Source organism: Rattus norvegicus, chromosome 2 (assembly GCF_021556685.1).
Source record: "Rattus norvegicus strain SHRSP/BbbUtx chromosome 2, alternate assembly SHRSP_T2T, whole genome shotgun sequence".
Taxonomy (NCBI): domain Eukaryota; kingdom Metazoa; phylum Chordata; class Mammalia; order Rodentia; family Muridae; genus Rattus; species Rattus norvegicus.
This window is the reverse complement of record NC_141535.1, coordinates 141158886-141178290: the sequence shown is the minus strand read 5'-3', so window position 1 is coordinate 141178290 and position 19405 is coordinate 141158886. Positions and strand designations below refer to the sequence as shown.

Below are 19405 nucleotides of genomic sequence, written 5' to 3'. Positions count from 1 at the left end.
GGGACTTGGGCTTTTGAGTGGACTATATGGTCTTCTTAACTGGCTGTTTCTTAACCCAGCTGAGCTGTAAGGGAGAGGATTGCTCAGGTTCTCTCCTTTCATTGTTAATTTTTTATTTAACTTTGAGGTCTGTGTACAACAGGCCTTTGACTTTTATATAGATGAGTTTCTTCCTTCCTCGTGTACAATAGTAAACTTCACTACAATTTAAAATATATTAATTTCTAATCGAATTTTATAATTATGTTTTCTTTATAGCATATCATTTGTTATGGAAATCTTCGGTTTTTTAGTATTTGTAAGACAAACTAAGTTGTATGTCATTTGCCATGATCAGAACTCATATTAAGGAGTTTCTGTTTCACACAGTGTTGGTGTTGGATAGGTCTGGTTCAGCTTTCCTGTCTTCAAGTGTTTTCACCTCCTCTTGCTTCCTACGGTGAACTAAAGCCCCCACAGGAAGCTGAGAAGCAGTAGCCTGTTTAGTCTTGAGCTTCTAATCTTCAGCACTGTGAACTCATTACACTTTCCGGCACCTATGTTGGGCAGCTTACGACCACCTGCAACTCCTCCTCCAGGGGGTCACTGCCAAGTACTTGAAAACACACACACACACACACACACACACACACACACACACACACACACACACACCTATACCTATACACGTAGTTTTAAAATATTTTAAAAATGTCTAAAAACGGAGGCTTATGTATTGATTTTTTTTCTATAACTTTAGAAAATACATAGTGGGCATTATAAACTGGAAAACACAGTTGTAATTACAAGAAAGTAAGAAAAAAAATAATTAATCATGCAAAACGAATGCATGGCTTCAGGGTGCTAAAAGAACATATAAGTTTAATAAAGAGCCAATCATTGAAGAATAATGGAGAACATGAAATATGTTTGAAGACATGTTTGAGGCAAATTATAGAACATCGCGGTTTTGACATTCTCTTTCCCTCTTTCCAGCATTGCTCAGCAAGGTGTGGAAAGGACTCGGGGAAAGAGACACAGTGCAGCCTCATTTCCTTGGAGAAGAAAATAGGAAACTTTTAAAAACAAAACCCCATATTCTGGTAAATTAAGAATCCCATAAGATCTAGCTCAATCTCAGAAAGAAAAGTACATGTGGGCATGCCTACTCCCAATGGGAAAGGGCTCCATGACTTCCTGTAGCTGCCAGCACACAGATAGATGACCAAGGCCCATATACGGAAAAGCATAGGATTTGCACAAAACTACATCTGGTGTCCTCTTAGTCATCTCTAAATTACTCATGATCTCCAATACGATATCAGCACTGTATGCATAGTGATTCTACAGTACTTTCAAGGTATAATTCCAAGAAGTATGCACAAGTTTAGTACAGATGATTTTTTTCCGAAATGTTTTGATTGATGATTGGTTGAATTCATGAATGTGAATCCTGCAGGTGCACATACAACAGAGTAGTATAAAAAATAATGGCTGGGTGGTAGTGGTGGCTCACACCTTTAATCCCTGCATAGGCAGGTGGATCTCTGTAAGTTCAAGGGCTCCAAGACAGCCAAGGCTACACAGAATAACCTTGTCCCAAAAAATAGATAATGAAGGAGCCAGGGTTGGTATGACAAGCCTTTAGTCATAGCACTCAGGAGACGGAGACAGGAGGATCTCTGAATTGAAGGGGTGTATATTGTATATAGCACTTTTCTAGGATGCACAGTGTCTTGAGTCCAACCTTCACTACCTCAAACAAAAGTGATCAAAACAAAACTCACAGAGATCCAGGTGAGTTAGAAATTAAATGATACAGAGATAAGGCATATAAATAACAACTGCAAAGCATTAAAATAACTACACTCAAAACAGACAAAACAAACTTCCAAAAAAGTAGTTGGTCCCAGCACACAGATGGATCTATAGTGTATAAACTACCTAGATAAAGATTGACAAGTCAAAGAAGACTCAGTCAGGTATGTTCCAGTTGCAACCAAGAAGAGTTTTGGATGTAGCACAGAATCGTACGCTTGTAACACTGTGAAATGATGTGCCTGTGACTTGATTGCACTGTGAGATGCTGTGTGTGTGTGTGTGTGTGTGTGTGTGTGTGTGTGTGTGTGTGTGTGTGTGACTGTTCTATTGCTGTGAAGAGACCATGACCAAAAGAAAATCATTCAAATGATTCAGGGCTCAGAAACTTAGTCCATTATCATCCTGGCAGGGAGCATGGGGGTGAACAGGGAGCTGACAGCTACATTCTGATCTGTAGGCCACAGGAAGGAGAGACTCTGGGCCTAGCATGGACTTTTGAGACCCCAAACCCCACCCTTAATGACACACTTTCTCCAATAAGGGCACATATAATGCTTTCAAATTTACGGCCTTGGACTAAGCCTTCAAACATAAGAGCCTATGGGGGCTATTGTTATTCAAAGCACTGCAGTGTGGGACTTGATTGCACTGTGATACTACTGTCTGTGTGTGTGTGTGTGTGTGTGTGTGTGTGTGTGTGTGTGTGTGTGTGTGTGTGTGTTTGAGAGAGAGAGAGAGAGAGAGAGAGAGAGAGAGAGAGACTTGATCACATTGTTTTGGAGCATGGACTTCTGAGTATAGATCACAACCTCACTGACTTGTGCAATGTAGAAAGTTTGTATATACCTGAAACTTACCAGACCTAACACACATCTAGAGAACACTGAACAATAGTAGACTTCTTCTGTAATGTCTGGAACATACATTCTCCAGAATGACCCTCCATCAGGCCATTAACAACTTTTAGCAAACTGAAGGAAGAATAAAATGTTATAAAGAATTTCAAAATCTACAGATTACACAAACCAAACTAGTGTGGTAGTGAAGTTTGGAAAATGAGTACAATTCTTAAACATTGTAGGAGTCCCTTCAGTGGTCTTGAAAAAACTGAGGTAGTTTGTCCAACTGAGGCTATTGTAGGTGGGTGTGGTGATTAGGCTAGGTGTGTATATTACTTTCCCACAGCATACACTTCTGACCAACAGGTAGAAGTTAATATAAACAGAGTATCCCAAGAGTTATTTCCTGTGAGACAGAGTCAACATTGTTCTTTCATGTATAATGTCCCTTAAAACTTGTAATTAGTTATCTCCCTGTACAAAGCTTAAGTCCAAGTGGATCAAGGACCTCCACATCAAACCAGATAAACTCAAACTAATAAAAGAAAAAGTGGGGAAGAGTCTTGATCACATGGGCACTGGGGAGAATTTCCCGAACAAAACACCAATGGCTTATGCTCTAAGATCAAGAATCCACAAATGGGACCTCATAAAACTGCAAAGCTTCTGTAAGTCAAAAGACATTGTCATTAGGACCAACAGATCCTGAAAAGATCTTTACCAATCCTACATCTGATAGAGGGCTATTATCCAAAATATACAAAGAACTCAAAAAGTTAGACTCCAGAGAGCCAAATAACCCTATTAAAAAATGGGGTACAGAGCTAAACAAAGAATTCTCAATTAAAGAATATTGAATGGCTGAGAAATGCCTAAAGAAATGCTCAACACCCTTAGTCATCAGGGAAATGCACATCAAAACAACTCTGAGATTCCACCTCACGCCAGTCAGAATGTATAAGATCAAAAACTCAGGTGTCAACAGATGCTGGTGAGGATGAGGAAAAAGAGGAACCCTCCTCCATTGTTGGTGTGATTGCAAACTGGTACAACCACTCTGGAAATCAGTCTGGAGGTTCCTCAGAAAATTGGACATTGCACTACCTGAGGACCCAGCTATACCTCTCCTGGGCATATAACCAAAAGATGCTCCAACATACAACAAAGACACATGCTCCACTATGTTCATAGCAGCCTTATTTATAATAGCCAGAAGCTGGAAAGAACCCAGATGCCCTTCAACAGAGGAATGGATACCGAAAATGTGGTATATCTACACAATGGAGTACTACTCAGCTGTCAAAAACAATGACTTCATGAAATTCATAGGCAAATGAAATGAACTAGAAAATATTATCCTGAATGAGGTAACCCAATCACAAAAAAAAAAAACCACACATGGTATGCATCCACTGATAAGTGGATATCAGCCCAAGAGTTTGGAGCAGAGACTGAAGGAAAGGCCATTCAGAGCCTGCCCCACCTGGGTATACAGCCCATATATATACAGGCCACCAAAACTAGGTAAGATTGATGAAGCTAAGAAGTGCATGCTGACAGGAGCTGGATATAGCTGTCTCCTGAGAAGCACAGTCAGAACATGTCAAATACAGAGGTGAATGCTAGCAGCAAACCATTGAACTGAGAACAGGATCCAGGTTGGAGGAATTAGAGAAAGGATTGAAAGAGCTGAAGGGGCTTGCAACCCCTTAAGAACAATAATGCCAACCAACCAGAGTTCCCAGGGACTAAACCACTACCCAAAGACTATACATGGACTGACGCATGGCTCCAACTCCATATGTAGCAGAGGATGGCCTTGTAGGGCTCCAATGGAAGGAGAAGTCCTTGGTCCTGCCAAGGCTGGACCCCCAATGTAGGGGAATGTGGGAGGGTAGTAAGGGGGCTGGATTGGGATGGGAACACCCTTATAGAAGAAGGGGAGGGGAATGGGATAGGGAGCTTATGTCCAGGAAACCGGGAAAGGGAATAACATTTGAAATGTAAATAAAAAAAAATACCCAATAAAAGAAAAAATTGTAATTAAAGGTCTATGAAGGTACGGCAAAGAGCAATGTACAAGAGTTGTTTTAAAGATAGGTTTCATTATCAGGAAACTAAAAATATGTTAAACATGTGATACCTGCAAAATATAATGAAGAAGCCTTAGATACCAGCATGACCTGCAGGACTTAGATTTCATGTCAGACCATCCCAAACTGAACAAACTTCTAAATCAAGTGGATATCGTCATTGGAAATGCTCAGCTATGTTTTGTCAGGTAAAACAATAAGAATTTTAAGTCTCTTTTCGTACCACTAAGATCTTAGATTTCTCTGTTTTGCCAGTCATTAAAAGAGATGATGTGAGCTGGAGATAAGCGCTTCTCTTGCAGAGATCCAGTTCCCAGCACCCATGTGGTAGTTCAAACCATCTATAACTCCAGTTCTAGGGAACTGGTTATATTTGATCTTTGAAGTCACCAGGCATATCTGTTGTGCGTGTATATACACGAAGATAAAACATTCATACATATAAAGCAAACTAATCTATTCCTCTTGTGCATGTGTGTGTGCATGTATGTGTATGTGACTTGCTACCTCCTTTGAGACATTGTTCACTGTTTTACTGGCCAGGCCAGCTGGCTTGCACCCTTCTAAGGTTTCACTGTTTCCACCTCCCTTCTAGCAGCAGAATCTCTCTGGCTGTATATGGGTCCTGGAGATTCAAACTCAGGTGCTCAAGCTTATGAGGCAAGGATTTTACTCACTGGGCCTTTGTCCCACCTTCCTCATTTTTATAGCTCAGAATGGTGTTTTGAAGTGAGACAGTTGAATAGTCACAGAAACAGAAAGATGAGCGAAAGGTGTTGTGCCTAGAACTATATACAGCTTTCTGATATGCAAATTAACCTCATGGGTAAATCAAAGAATCTTCTTTTTAAAGATTTGTCTATTTTACTTGTATGGGTGTTTTGCCTGTGTGCGTATACATGTGTACCTCATGCCAGCCTGGTGCCATGGATCCCCTGGAACTGGAGTTACAGACAGTTGTGAGCTGCCACGTGGGTGCTAGGAATTGAACTCAACCAGGTCCCCTAGAGGAACATCCAGTGCTCCTAACTGCTGAGCCACTTCTCCAGACCCAAATCAAAGAATCTTAATGTTATCTTCCTTAATGTGCGAAGACATCACAATTTGTTGGAAGAACAGTATTAGAAGTGAACTTCCAGAGTACAGAGTTGAAATTAAATTGGCAGTACTGCTGGAGAAATATGCAAACAAAATAGTTTTATATTCTAAAATACTTTTTTTGAAATGTCATTTTTTGTAATAAAAATGGTGTCTTGATGCTAAGAAAAAAGATTCAGAATGTGTGTTACTTACAGTTTCTATTGTGATAAAAGACCATGACCAAAAACATCTTGTGGGAGGAAAGGGTTTATGTCAGCTCAGCATTTCCACATCGAAAGAAGCCCATCATTAAAAAAAAGTCAAAGCAGGAATTCAAACCCGGAACCTGGAGACAGAAGCCGATGAAGGAAGGCCATGGAGGGGTGCTGTTCACTGGCTGGCTAGCCCATGGCTGGCTCAGCCTCCTTTTTAACACCCATAGAAAGCTGGAACCTCTTACATCAATCACCAGCCAAGAAAATGCCCTACAGACTTTCATAAAGGCCAGTCCTATGGAGTCATTTTCTGGATTAAGACTCCTTCTTCCCATATGACCCTAGCTTGTGTCAAACTGACATGAAAAGTAGCCAGCACAGCACGTCTGGCATAGCTTCATGTCTTTCGCTGCAGTCTTCTGTTTGCACACACACAGTGGAGGCAGTTGTTCAGTGCCATGTGTAGCCTTTACCCCTCTGCCTCTTGAAGAAGTCTTCCTCCCTGTAGAAACTCCTATTGCTGTCAGAGTTACATGCAGATCCTTATGGTCAGTGTCTTCTCCACAAGCAGACTGACTCCTAGCACCCAGAGCAAGGGGACCAGGATTCCTGACACCGACTTGGGGAGGCCAAGGTGATGCATCATTTCCAAAATGTAGGCAACACCAAGTCAAAGTCAGGTAGTATAGTGCCCCTAAAGGTCCAGGAATATAAGTTACACTGGCGTTTGATAAAATCCTCCTAAGGAAAAGATGAAGAAAGACGCAGTTCACAGGTCCACACTCCCTATCCGGCTGTTCTTGCCCCTGGCCTATTTTACTTCTCAAATACACCCAGCATTATTTTTTTTTTGCTCAAATTTGAATATTGATATTCAAATATGAGATTATATTTTCAACCCTACATATTACACGCTCGGTCCTCATTCTAGTTTAAGGAAATGATGATTGTCCTTGCCAGTGCAGATGTGGGGTATTAAATTCTCCATTAGATTTCAACTCTAATAGTACAGGTGGCCATGCCTTAACATACATCAGGTTTTATGATTTTTTTTGCCTTATTTTGTTTTCTCTTGTTGTTTTTTAAGACCAGGTTTCTCTATGTAGCCCTGGCTGTCCTGGAACTCACACTGTAGACCAGGCTGGCCTTGAACTCAGAGATCTACCTACCTCTCTCTTCTGAATGCTGGGATTTAAGGCATGTGCCACCATGCTCAGCTGAGTTTTATATTGTTAATGGATTGCTCATGACCTGTTGGTTGGGATTTGTGTTTGTGTGATTTAAAGGAAGTTATTTAGTGACCGTGTATAGCCACAGCAGGCAGTTGATAAATAGGTGTTATTCTGGGTCTTGAGTATATAACCCAATAATTACTTGTACAAGAAAGTAGTCTTGCCATAGCAAGCAGCAGTTCGGGCTTTTTTCCCCTTTGCTAATGAGAGAAGAGGCTCTCGACACTGCATTTTACAGAAAAGCACCAGATCTGTTTACCTTGTTGAAATTCAGGTTGCTGTATTTCGGTATTGGTTCTTTGGTTTTGGCAGCACTTCTGAAGTGTCTGTTCACTCCCTCAGTGGATGAATGCTGGTGTTGACACCACCTAACAAGCAGGGATTATGTGTTTACAGAAGAAGTAATATGATAGGTCAGGTCTTGGAGGCACTTCTCAAGAGCTTGCATGTAATGAGTAGCTGGCAGGGAGGGTGGAGCTGACACTCTGGAGGCCTTGTTGACACCTGCCTCTCTTCTCCAAAGCTGCTCTGTCCTCATGTGGGGAATAATAGTAGAATAAAGCTGCTTTTCTGTCTCATTTTTCTTGCTAATTTACACATTCAAGCCATTTTTTGTTTGCTGCCTTGATTTGCTATTCCCTTTTGTCAAGGCACTGCTCTCTTTCTTGCCTCGGGCCTATGAACTAATTTGAGCTTCTATAATTACTTCATGTTTTACACCTGTCTGCATATCATGCACCCCCTTCCTCTGCACTTAAACTACATATTTCTTTGCAGAAAAGCTGGATTTTATATACAAGAACTCCTTGGGTTCTCCCCTCAGAGGCGTAGGGAAGAAACACAATGAAACTGTTGCCATGCCTTCATGTGCAGCGTGGCTGACCTGCACAGTTCATGAAGGACAAATGGACGCTGTCTATTCAGACAGCTTGTGTTAAGATGTTGTGGAGCAGAGAGGCTGAGCTTTGTCCTCGTGAATGAAGCCATGGTTGTAGTCATTTTAGAATCATTAAGGCTCTGAATGCAGCGTCTTGCCCTGCAGTGTGTGCTCTGTGGCCACCCTCCGCTTTAATAACAGCTGATTAAATTTGGGTCAAGAGCACTCTGAAGAGCATTACAATGAAGAAACTGTTGTAAAAGTTACCTGTTTTAAAAAGGCAATTGATTAGATGTTTAACTTAAGTGACAGCTGCAATTCATTTCCCGTTCTTGGTGCCGTCCTGCAGCTCGGCCACCTTTTATAATTTGGACTTCATTCTTAAGAACACTTGAATAACCGAGGGTTGCTTTCCACTCGAGCCTGCTCCAATCCAATTAGGAGTTTAACAAGGGTCAAATTAAGGAGACTTTACACTCCATATTTGCATCATTAGCCATAAGACTGGTAGGTGAGCATGTGACTGTGTGTCAGGGACCAGGGGAAAGGCTGTAGTATCGGACAGACCAAGGCTGTCATCCAGTGTGTGCTCTGCCCCTGGGCTGATGGAACTCAGCAGGCTAGCAATAGTGTTCCTTGTCAGGGGCTGGTGTGCAGTTGTTGGGAGAACAGGCCTCGCTGGACTGATGAAGATTGTGTTTTGTGCGGCTCTCTCCCCCTCTGGCAGACTGTTGTGATTGGGCAGGCTGCTGGGAAGGCAGGAAGTTGAAACCTCTTGAGCACTCATTATTTTTGATGAGCTGACAACTATCTAGGCTCCTTTTCTCTCTACCTGCTCCTTCCTGCCTTTTTTTTTTTGAAACATAATTTTTAGTTCTGTAAAACATTATCATAGGACATGAAAATGCAAGATTTTAGAGTTAGTGTTGTAGCGGTCTTGTAAAAATCATTTCTTTGCCATTTGAAAGCAGAGTTCATAAGGGTATTTTCAAACTTTGCCTTACTGAGGATAGCATTTCTGGCCCCCATTTTCTGACTATTTCATCAAATTATGTTTGTAGTTGTTAATGTGCATCAGCCACATTATGTCACTATGCAGAGAAAATGACCTGTTTCAAAAAATGAAAGAATGAAAGAGAGAGAGAGAGAGAGAGAGAGAGAGAGAGAGAGGGAGGAGAATGGGATTCTGCTCAGCAGTGCCTGCATGCATGGAATATTGCGGGGACTGCTGGCGTGCCCATGAGCAGTGCTTTGTGCCCGAATACAAAGTAAAGACTTATCTAAAAATAACACTTCCATTGTTCCGTTCTTACCTCCTCAACCCATTAACAGGTGCTTTAGTATCATGAGAGTTTTCACAGTCTAATCCCCTTTCAGAAGCTTTTCAGAATAAAAGCCCTAAATGGTCCTCAGTATTAATTTGATGTGACTTCTGTACAATGTGATTTCAAGCTCTCAGAAGCGCGGTTTTCACCGCTTACCCTTTTTCAGTGTAGCGGAGTGTGGAAAACTCGGGCTACCACATAGCGGAGTCTTGAATGTGAAGCATTTTGTTGTTTGCTTACATTGTTTTCCAGCTTACAAAGAAGGATCGTCTCTGTAATATGACTGTTACTCCTCAAAAATGTTATTTTGGTAGTACACTTTAAAATGTGTTCTTAATGTTGATATTTTTCAAAGTCATCACACGAGTCTTGCATTTGCCAAGAATTAGGAGGCCTGATGAAGTCCGCGTGGCACAGAGCCATCGGGGGTGGTGATGTGATGCCCTTACTTCTCTGTACCACGGCAGTTTCACACCCAAGAGCTTCCAGTGCTGTCGTCTCACCGTGTCAGGGACCCTCCACCTCACGGCCAACGGACGAGGATCTGAGTGAGGGAAAGAATGAAACTCGAGTCACTGCTGTCTTCACAGGCACTGGTCTGATCTCATGATTCAGTCTTCTTACACATTTCAGCAAGTAAAAGATTGGGGAAATGTTTCCACGTGACAGTCATCACAACAAAGCTTTAGGCTTAGCTACATAGAAATTCTGCAAACTAGCACAGTACCTGTGACCTTTACAAAAAGAATGAGTTCCACTGGCTGATAAGCAGAGCTCAGAGCAAGGGCCTAGAGAGGAATAGTTTGTATAAGCTTATGGATAGAATCTATTCGTAGAGGATGCAAAGGACACAGTACCTCTTTCATAAGGGTGGGTTCTGTTTGCTGAGAGACAAAGCTCAGTATTAGGGCCTAAACAATGTTTAGGATATTGGGGGTGGGGCGGGGGTGGGTGGAGTCTGGCTTCTAACAGAATAGCAAAGTATCACCTTGTTGTTTGATCACTTTCACTGAGGCATTCCAGGTGACCTGTGTCAGTCATTTCCTTCTGTTGACTAAAATGGGCCCCATGATTGCAGTCCTGGTTTCTCCACTGCTTACTCTTAGTTATGCTTCCTACAACCTTTCCCTGAGTTTTGTTGCTTTATGTACACATCTGCCTTCTGATGCACTAATATCAGGCAAACATAAACCTTATTGTCTACAATGACTCTGTGCATCCTGTGCCAAATTCTACTTCCTAGCTGTGTTATCCATCAACCTTGCTTCCAGAATGCAAACAAAACCCTGTTCTTTGGATTCTGTACTCCATCACTAATTGTCAGTATTTGTGTTCTCCATAGAATGGACAGCTTTGTGGGTGGGTGTGCATGCATGTAAGCATCTTTCTATGGGCAGAAAGTAGTCTGTTTTTAACAAATACCTTGAACATTTCAGTTATGAAGCCAGGGACCAAGCCAGTAATGAGGAAAACTTGTATCCTGCCCTCTGGAACAGTGGAGTTTAGAGTCAGACCAAAATCAAGTAAGCACACAACTTGGTGTTCATGTGCAACTTTGAGGGAGAGCACAGTTGCTCTGAGCAACTAGCAGGGATGCCCTTCCTGAAGAACCTATTTTAAGCTCACCTGACAAAGGAACCTCACTATTAACATGCCTGATTTCTTTCTAAATAACTGCATAGGGCTTTGACACTGACAGCCCTGACAGTACATTAACAGAGGAGGGTAACAGAAGGTATCTACAAAGAGTCACCAGTGATGACTATACATAGTTCCAGTGGGAAATTCATGGCGGATGCAAGAGGTCTTCATGGACAGGCCAAAAGAATCATGAATTCCAAAACTTTGCCCCCTTTTCTTACAATTTCTCTGGGTTTTATTCCATAATTGATCTGTGTACCATGTTGGAAGTAGATAAGAATCTTTTAGTCTTAAATCAACGTCATGCTGGAGTCAGTTCCCTAGATTGGTGAGTTACACATTAAGTGCTATCTACTGCAGAGGGAAACTTAGGATCAGAAAGCTATCAGTGCTTCATAGAAGTGCCATCTGCCCCACCCAAGGACATTTCATACCTTGCTATACCCAGAGACTGTGCAGAAGACTTGTGCTTAAAAATAAGAATTGGAGGACATTTATGAATTCTCATAGGTTCTCTTCATTCCTCTGAGTGATCTAAGAACGAAGGCTGGAGAACGTGAAGTAGAACTTTTGTAATTAAGTGTTATGGGCATCTGATACCATTGAAGCTTGGTTTCTGGGTGTGTAAACCTTAGCTGATTATATCAGCTACCTTTAAGCTAGCAATAACAACTTACCACAACTTAAGTGATGCCCTGCCCTATTTTTTCGCTTTGCTTTTATTTTGAGATGGTTCAGTAGTGGCTGGGGAGAGGGGGGCATCGTTTCTCAATGTAGCCCTGGCTGTGCTGCACCTCACTCTGTAAACCAGGCTGGACGTGAACTCAGAGATCCACCCGTCTCTGCCTCCCAAGTGCCGCCACCACCCGACCTGTTGTTTCCCTTTTGTAAATGATTGTTTTCTGCATAGAGACTTGAACTACCTGGTAGATATTTTAATGCGATTCTAGACAGTATACATTGAGGATATATTTTTGACTACACATTAGTCAAAGACTTACACTATGTAAGTCTTTTTCACTTCATAATTAATAAAATTTTGTATTCCTTTCAAAAACCAATACTTTATTAATTATGATCTCTCTGTGTAGTTCTATTCTCGCTGTCCTGGAGCTTGCTATGAGGACCAGGCTGGCCTAGAACTCACTGAGATCTTTCTGCCTCTGCCTCTCTGCCTCTCTGCCTCTGCCTCTGCCTCTGCCTCTGTCTCTGCCTCTGCCTCTGCCTCTCTGCCTCTCTGCCTCTCTGCCTCTCTGCCTCTCTCTCTGCCTCTCTGCCTCTCTGCCTCTCTCTCTGCCTCTCTGCCTCTGCCTCTGCCTCTGCCTTCTGAATGCTGGAATTAAAGACATCTGCCAGAACTCTTGGCAATATTTGTATTTAATTTTGAAAATGTAGACAATAGTGCCAGGTGTGGTGGTATATGCCTTTAATCCCTGACTCAGGAGTCAGGGCCAGTCTGATCCATATACTGAGTTCTAGGTCAGCCAAGGCTGCATGACGAGACTGTTCTCAAAAACAACAAGGAAACAGCAACAACAACAGCAAGAACAAAATGTAGCTATCCACAATAGTATAGAATGAAAATTAATCAGTTAGACTAATTAAAAGTTAGTGGCATAATCTCTAGGAGTCTGTATCCATAGGAAGGCAGATACGTTTGTGTAGGTGACAGCAATTATCTTATAACCCATCCACTCAGTGTTTTCACAGGTGTGCATAGAGAGTAACGTATTAGCTGTATTGTTATCAGGAATACAAACAGGGCCACAGGGAGGAGGAAACCATATTCTGATGTTGTGGCTGTATTATACCAGTCAGTTAAATCTTTGATTAGACTTTTCTGCTAGGTGTTTAAAACCATGGGGATGGTTTTAAATTCCATTTTCTTTAAAAAGAAATTCACCTTTTCTTTTTATCAGTTTTGAAGGTAAGATTCTCAGAGGTCACTTAGATGTGTGTGTGTGTGTGTGTGTGTGTGTGAGTTGTCCTATCTGTGGAGAATGAGTCAAAGGCCTTGCATGACTATGGCTTCACTTGGAAGTATTGACAACACTGATTTTGTAGTTGATTCTCCTTTTAGTTGAATAGACACGGGTTAGAATCTACCTGGAAGGTATCCATAACCTCCTTATGGGGGACATGAGGCTGACAAGAGCAACAGGACATTTTGAGGGTTTCCCCAAAGTCCTTGGGACCTAGTTGACTTTGGAGGTCAAGGGGCAAAATATTGTCCCTTTTAATCTCTGACGTTTCTACTTATACATCTAATGGATAAACCAAACTTATCCACTTCTAGGCTCCTAGTTTCCTTTTCTCTTGTTGCTCACTTGTTTGTTTGATTTTTTAAAATAAAGTTCTCTAAATTTCTGTGGATCCAATTTTTAAATAGAAACCTAATAATTTTGGCTACTCCTTTCTTACTACATAATATTCAAACAACAATGAAATCACCTACATGTACTTCTCAGAACTTGTACCCTGTGAAGCAACAGATGGCTGCAGTGTGGCTCACAGGGCTATAAATTAGAACTGGCTGCAGAGTTCAGGTTTGCCTATTTCTCACTTCTATGACCACTGCGTAAGAAGGTCTGGAGACCGGAGATGTGATACATTCAAGAATTTTAAAGGTTTTGTAGTATATTAAGTTAGTGTATGGGTCAGGATACTAACAGGAATCAGAATGGAGAAGGCAATACTCAGTTTTGAAGGAGATTATAATCTATATGCAGGACTTGGCAGTTTACTATCAGGCAGGGAAACTGATACTTACTCTTAGGCTGGAGATGTGGCTCAATGGGTGAGATGTTTACTCATGAAAGCCACCAGTGGTGGCGCACAACAGTAGGATTTGCTGATGGAGACAGAGGCAGGAGGATCATGAGTTCGAGGCCAGCCTGGGCTACACATTTTGGGAGCTGGAGAGATGGCTCCTCAGTTAAGAGCATTGACTGCTCTTCCATTGAATTTCGAGTTCAATTCCCAGCAACCACATGGTGACTCACAACCATCTGATGCCCTCTTCGGGTGTGTCTGACAGCTACAGTGTAGTGTACTCATATAAAATAAATAAACCTTAAAAAAAAAAGACCATTACAACCTAAGTTCAGAACAGCAGCACCCACATAAAAAGGCACACATGCATGTGTAAGCCTAGCTCTTAGGGTTGGTTCAGGAAGATCTCAGGGACTCATCTGAGATCCGGTTAGAGCAATGAGTTCCATGCAGTGGGAAACGCCATCTGTAAAATAAGATGAAAACACGAGAGGAGGCAGGAGCACAGGCCCTGTCATGTGTAAACATGTGTCTACACAGTAAATACACATAGACGAGGTATTAAAAGGTAATGCAAACAACTACAAGTGTCCACTACAAGTGTCCAATTTGAAGTGTCCCCTTACTAAAGTTTTCCTTGTGGCTAGGACGATGACAGAGATTAAATTTGGGATCGCTTCCATCGAAGAACACAGTCTACCAGGAAGTTGTAGCCCCAACCCTAATCATTTTTTTTCTGTTTTTGTTTTTACTTTCCATGCAAACACCTGATATTTATATAGCCTTTGTTTCTTTGTGTAAAATCTTTGTAACTGTTAGTAGTGGAATAAAAATACCAAGGTAGAGAGGATTCACTCAGACTTACTCTCCCAAAAATATCTTAGCCCCCACCCCTGTTTATGCATGATAGAAATGAAATGGTCCTAGATGTAGGCAGACATTAAAAAACAAACATCAATTTCCCATACAATGCTTGTCAGCCTCACTCTGGTTTTGAATTGTCAGTGAGAGCATATGATTTTGCTCTTATTTTCCAGCATGCTAGTTTCATGCCAAATACCCTATAACACGAGAGAATTTGAACACACACAGTTGCCCAGTAGCAATTAAAGTCTTGGCTAGGTTGAATGTTATTTACAGAAGGCTGCCTAAAGGTTAAGGAGAACGTTCATTTCTAAATACTCTGGACTCTCAAAAGCAGGCACTGTGGCCTCTGAGATGGTCTCTCTTTCAGGTTACACTCAGTAGACCACACAGACATGAAGCACAGCCCCATAATCCCAGCCCTTGAGCTTCTAAAGGAAGTGAGAGGACGGGGAAGAAAGAGGAGGATAGGGAAGGAGGAGCAGGGAGACTTTATACATATACATATAATATACATATACATATACATGTACATATACATATACAGATGAGATTTACAGGCTTGAGTCAGCTCTAGAGGTCACCTGCTCTCCACAGTTGGTTTATAAATCAAAACCTCTCATTTTGGGGCTGCTATTCCATCTCTCCCAGTAAGTGATTGCTTTGTTTATTAGTAGCCTGGTCTCTGGGAGTGCCTAGCAGGCCAGCCCCTGTCTTGGTCTCCTGGGCTCTCACTCCTGTGGTGACATCTCGGCTTTACTTCTGCTCCCATCACACCCCAACCCTTGGCATTTTTAATTCCAGTTCCTTATAGAGCTCATGGTCAAGCTAGAGCAGGGCTCTTGATCAGCCATTGTCTCGGCCTAGCCTGTCCTGCAGTCACTCTGAAGAACAGAGTCTATGAGAAGGCAACTGTAAGCTTCCTGCTGCTATCTCCTTGCAGGACTGATGTTTGTAAATTGTGCTTTCAGTAAGTAAGCCTTGGAACTCAGTGTCAGGATGCCATGGAAGACATCAGTCCTTACCTAGAACAGTGAGTGCTCTCTTTGGGAAATCCCTGGCGTGCATTTATTTCTAGCTTTTGTCTTGGGAATAATTATCCTGGACTGCCTTGTTTTTATCTTTTTCACTTTGTGCTGAAGTTATCAGTTCTTTTCCTACCTGCCCATTGGGGGTTTGCACATCGGTGCTACACACAGGGACTTTCAGTAACTCTACAGTGTTCTGTTGTTTCTTTGTTAATTATCAGCCTCATATCTTGATCCATTTTGAGCTTTCTGTTAGTATTTGTAACAGAATTCTACATAATCAAAAAGTAGATATAAATCATATAAAACTTCTAACACATTCAGGGACACATTAAAGTTTTCAGCTTGTTTTCAGTTAAATAGGAACCTTTAAAACATTGAACAGTAATTTTAAAGTATTAACCCATTACATTGTTCTGTATTTATGTAATATGTCATCCAGCTATTTTTAAAAATATTTAAGATTCCTACGGGGCTTAGAAATACCTTTCAAATAAGTTTTGACATTTGGACAAATTTCATTATACAAAAATCATTTGTACATAACTTTGTAACAGATTCTTGTTCTGAGAAAGGTTTACATAATGAAGTTAATGCTTGTTTTAAATGGTTTGGCCTTACTCTCTTCCTAAAACAGCAGCCTGCACCCGTAACTGCTTAGGAAGTATTTTTCTTTCCTGAGGCTCGGCTTTTTACCTCTCCGTTAAAAGAGAAAGAAACTGACATGAGCTTTATATAAAAGCACCCTTAGGGGTAGACAGTGAGAGAAGGCTGCAGGATTTTATAGCAGACAAAATGTCGCTTGCATTTTGCTGGTCAGTAGTTTGATATGCTTGTTTGCTGATGTGAAATGACGAGGGCTTACAAAACAAGGTTTTGTTTTTTAGCTGCCTGTGGACCTACTGGGGCCTAACAGAACCTAGTCAGCAGGTCATTAACTCTGGAGAAAACAGCTTGCATTAATATGCTCTAATCCGGTATAATTAGTCAAATTACTGCACGCCGACCAGCTTGTCATGTGTTGTCAGACTTGGCTTGCACACTAGATTGCCTGGGTCCCTCTGGAATGCCACCCTCAATCAAGGAAAACTGCTCATTTGTAGTGGTCTTGAACTCTGGAGAGAAAAGCCCCTCTGCAGTGGTCAGAGAGAAACTTAGCTAACTCTTAAAGTTCAATTACTGTTTCAGCAAAATAATGTATATGTTTTGGTGGTTGAAATAGAAGCCTGTTATATCTACAGGCGTGTTTCCGAAGCACATCTATGTAAGCTAACAGTAATTCATATCTGCACCCAAAGAGATCTTAAATAAATCATTGCCAGTCAACCAGCTACATTCCTGTGTTGGAGTGTGTTTGTGTATGTTTGTGTATGTGTGGGTTATTTTCCAGGAGGGTGAGAGGTTATTAAACTCTAAAAGGGCCACATTAGCATAAATTTACAAGCGCTCTTGTTCTGGAGGCATGATAAAAACCAGTGTTACCTTTGCATTAACATTGACTCGCTTGTTGTGCTTTTGGCAATGACAGATAAGTCAGCGTAATTCCCCATTGCAACACAAATGATGCTCTAGATTCCAAACGCATCCTGAAGATGTCACTGACAATAATCTTCAAAGAGCGGCCAGTGAGAGTGGGCTGTGTGTTTGTAGGATGATATACTGCAAATGACAGGAAGAATTATGTGAGTGGAGACGAATCTGTAACATATTATTAAGCAATTTCACGAGAATAACAGGGATAAAAGGATAATGGATGAGGGTGTCATTATTACCTTCATGTAGTGGGAAAGCAAAGGCAAAGGTAGAGAGACAAGATTAATTGAGGAAGGCCGAAGCGCTCATTGCTCATCAGATCCTTTGTGCTCCCTGCTTCTGAAATTCCAGACCAGAGAAAAGGTGCCCAGGCTGCACTGATGTGCCTGGCAATGAGGACTGCAGGCTGACAAGGCGCTTTTTAGTCACCTCTCTTGCTGTCTAAAAAAGCACATTTAAATGTTCTGAGGCACCACAGCAATCTGCCGAGCAGTGTGTCTCTCTGTGTGTGCCACCTTTCACTGTTAGTCATGCTTCTAAACTCAGAAATGATACAATTTCCATGCTTTGTCAAGCATGCTCTTTTAAATTTTGAAATTCAAATTTGTTTATAAAGTATTTGAAAATCTGCAACTACATTTTACTATTTTGAGAGCATAAAAGATAAAACAAAATTTGTCATTGGTTTTGTCGATATTCTAAGTTGTATCCCATTTATGTGGCATTGTAAATAACAACTAGGCCCTCTAGGAATAGTCTTTAGTTTGGGTTTTTTGTTGTGGTTGTGTTTTGGTTTCACTGCTGTGGATTGAACCTAGGGCCTCTCATGCACGCCCAGCACTCGACTGAGCACCACAGCAGCCTCTAGACTGTCTTCTTATGTACTCGTGAGCACATCAGCACCGTATAACTTACCACATTTCATCCTTAGCAGTCATCTCACTGGGCAGAGAGGACTCCTATTTCAGTCGTAGAAACAGGAAAACTATGGAACAGAAGATGAAATGGGTTTTCCAAGAGTTTTCACAGTGAGTGGTGCTTCTAAGAATAAATCCATCTCCAGACACATCGTCCTACTTACATTTAATTTACATTTTTAAATATGTGTTATGATTATTTGCAGATGTGTTTTAGTTATCTTGAAACTCCTCACTAAAGAAGCATCCTTGGGTTTGGTATGGTGTGAGTGAAAAGATACTAGCATTTGTAGGTGGTTAAGACTACGTGTTCGGCACTTGGAATATCAGCATTTTGACGTCACAAAGGAGGGATCTAAAATGCAGAGCCACGTGTCATTTGTCTGAGCTCACAGCTGGAAGTGGAGAAAATTTAAACCTAAATTTTCTTGGCTCCAAAGCTCATAGGATTTTATTGATTCAGTTTTGGGTTTTGTTTGTTTGTTTTGGTTTGGTTATTTGATTTTTTTTTTTTTTTGGTTTTCATAGTGTTATTTTGGTTTTACTTATATGTTTGTTTATATAGTATCCTTGCTGTATAGCCCAGATTGGCCTTAAACTCACCTCCTTTCTGTCTGCATGCCTAAGTATTAGGATTGCAAATAAACAGTACCAGCCTGCCCTCTTCATACTCTAACACTGACCAGCACTGCATTTCTGTCTACATTCTGTCTTACATATGCAGTCAGATTATACTGTGTTTTTACATCTATCTTCTACCAATCTGTCTATCCTTTGGCTCAGGGAACTCTGCTGCTTATTGGAGAGATCTGTCTTTTTGTATGATACTTAACTCAAATTAATTAAACCGATCAACAACCCCTTTTGGTTTATGAGATTTGGGGATAATGGAAAAAAATATAGGATATGTTACTATATACTTAGAGGTATTAATTATCTTAAAGTTTTTCATTGTTTTTTGAACTTGTTTAGATGAGAACAACTTATGGGACTCAGTTCCTTCCTTCAACTCAGGATCAAACTCAGATTGTCACCCTTGGCAACAAGCCCCCTTACCCACTAGTCCTCTTTGTTTTAATCCTTATAGCAACCATGTAACGTATGCATCTTAAAATGTCCATTTTAGAAATGTAGAAACAGAGTCAAAGGAACTTGCTCCAAATCCCAGATGGCGTGGACTGAGGGCCTG

General features: G+C 41.2%; 1 protein-coding gene and 1 long non-coding RNA gene across 10 annotated transcripts in view; one reads left to right on the top strand and one right to left on the bottom strand.

Annotated features, from left to right (window-relative positions):
- Nbea (neurobeachin) overlaps window positions 1–19405 on the top strand; it is a 576469-nt gene that overhangs the window by 431565 nt on the left and 125499 nt on the right.
- On the bottom strand, window positions 9742–18492 carry LOC102552834 (uncharacterized). 2 transcript variants are annotated; one of them, XR_015674688.1, is made up of 4 exons: window positions 18381–18490; window positions 18215–18284; window positions 17249–17425; window positions 9742–10005 (listed from the first exon to the last, which is right to left on the bottom strand). It is a non-coding gene; the product is annotated as an uncharacterized LOC102552834 (long non-coding RNA). The 2 variants fall into 2 exon arrangements; XR_015674685.1 differs by lacking the exon at window positions 17249–17425 and having other exon boundaries at window positions 18381–18492.